The sequence below is a fragment of the Octodon degus genome, unplaced genomic scaffold (genome assembly GCF_000260255.1).
Source record: "Octodon degus isolate 3935 unplaced genomic scaffold, OctDeg1.0 scaffold00261, whole genome shotgun sequence".
Lineage (NCBI taxonomy): Eukaryota > Metazoa > Chordata > Mammalia > Rodentia > Octodontidae > Octodon > Octodon degus.
This window is the reverse complement of record NW_004524837.1, coordinates 179,069-181,186: the sequence shown is the minus strand read 5'-3', so window position 1 is coordinate 181,186 and position 2,118 is coordinate 179,069. Positions and strand designations below refer to the sequence as shown.

At 33.8% G+C, this 2,118-nt stretch overlaps 1 protein-coding gene across 2 annotated transcripts in view; it reads left to right on the top strand.

Annotated features, from left to right (window-relative positions):
* Positions 1-2,118, top strand: part of Pde10a (phosphodiesterase 10A) — a 340,101-nt gene that overhangs the window by 270,320 nt on the left and 67,663 nt on the right. The gene's annotated exons all lie outside the window — the stretch shown is intronic.

Sequence of the window (2,118 nt, the reverse complement as noted above, 5' to 3'; positions counted from 1 at the left end):
GGTCCCTGTGCTCTGCTAAGCTTGTTCTAAGTAGGTGCTTTAGACCACTGAGCCATCTCACCAGCCCCGAAAATTACTAGTTTTGACAAATGTTACAGGTTTTCTATTTGGAAAAGGACCTTTAATATGAATAATGGAAAATTATATTATCTATGATTATCAGTAAATGATATGAATTCTCCTTATTCATCCTATTTTAAGTTCTAATAATGGTGGGAAACTATGTTGACTTTTAAGTTCATTTTGCATAAGTAACTTCCCTGTGACAAATGCAGAACTACTCTTGGACTAACTAGCAGAGACTTCTATAGGAAGCAACTGCTATTGGTCTAAAATTAGAGTTTACTTGGATGGCCTGTCTGTCTTAGGTATTAGGGTACGACAAAGCTGCATCTATGAAAAGACACAACCATTAATACAACTTAACACACTGGTGCTACATACTTTTAGCATAATAAAGATATAGCCTTTTTTTTTTTGTGGAACTGGGGATTGAACGCAGGCCCTTGTGCTTGGCAGGCAAGCGCTTATTCTATTGAGCCATCTCCTCAGCCCCAAGATAGAGCCTTTTACATGTTCTGCGCATACAGTAGACCTAGAGTCACATTAGGGTAAGGCAACACTGCAGTATGAAGACTCTGGAATTGACTATCTGGGTTAAATTTGTTTTTGCACCATTTTGAATTGTGTACATGTAAGATAGTTATATAATTATTTGTGCCTAAGTGCCCCATCCATAAACCATGAAGTGAGTTGATTTGATTAGAGAAGTACATGAATTTCCATTTGTGCCACCCACCAATTTGCAATTTGTGGAAAATAGAACATTTATTGAATTTGTAACTACTTATACATGCTTCTTTCACAAAAAGACAAATATTCCAAATCCCTATCTAAAAATCTATTAAAGAAATAGTTTGACATTCAATATCATATGTAATTACAATACTTTCATCTAAAAATTCACAATTTAGGGCTGGCATGATAGCTCAGTGGAAGGACCAGGGTTGGGTTTCTGGCTCCACATTGGCTCTGCCCTCAGATGCTCTGAGCCGGTGACCCAGTCTGGGTGTGGTGGCACATGCCTGTAATCCCAGTTCTGGGGAGGTTGAAAACTGGAAGATCACACTACACATCTGAGCTAAGTAGTGAGACCCTGTACAAAAAACAATAAATAGATAAAAATAAAAAATAAAAATATACTATTATTTAGTGAAAACAGCAGGGTTTGCTTGGTAAAGAAAATAATTAAAAGCATATATATATTTTTATTTTAAAACTTTTTTAGTGGTTTATATTTTATAATACAAATAATATAGTAGCAGAGTGCATGTTCATATAATTATGAAGGAGTATACATAGTCATTGAGAGTTTCTCTCCAAAATACTTTTACTGATGAAGGGTTTCACATTCAAACTTTTTAGAGATCACACTGGACTAGAGATGCTTGTGATCACCAAGAAGCTAAATGAGTGACATAAAACATCTTAATTCTCTTAGCTCCATTTATATTGTTATATAGCAATGGATGTAGTCTTATCTCTTGACAGCTAGTCTATGTAGGTCTTAGGGGAATGCGGGCTGTTAAGAAACATACTCAGACTTGCCATGATGTCACACATTTTCACCAGCAGTTTGCTGTAGTGGATTTGTTTGCTTTTCCTTTAAAACATCCCTCCTAATTAATTTCACCTATTTACAAATTCACATGTATGCATGTTGATCCATTCAAATTGCTTTACTTTTATTTTGTTCCCTCTCTACTAGTTGTAATTATTTGTAAAACTACATTTGCATAAGTATATAAAAACTTAATTTGATAAGGCAGTAGACTATACCAGGCCTTTTTGCATCAATGTAATTACCTATTTAAATTAAACTTTATGGGTATAGTCTAGGACTGGTATGTAGAAGTTAGTGTTACACGTTTGAAGTCATTGCTATAACACCAAAGAAATCCCAAATTTATTCATTTTAATAGTATAAAAATATACAAGTAAATCATCACAGGGGAAAGAAATGAGAAATCTCACTAAGTTGAGATTTATATAGTATCATGTAATTATTAATGTTTTGTTTTAACAGATTTTGAAGAATATAATTTCTTTTTTTTTAAT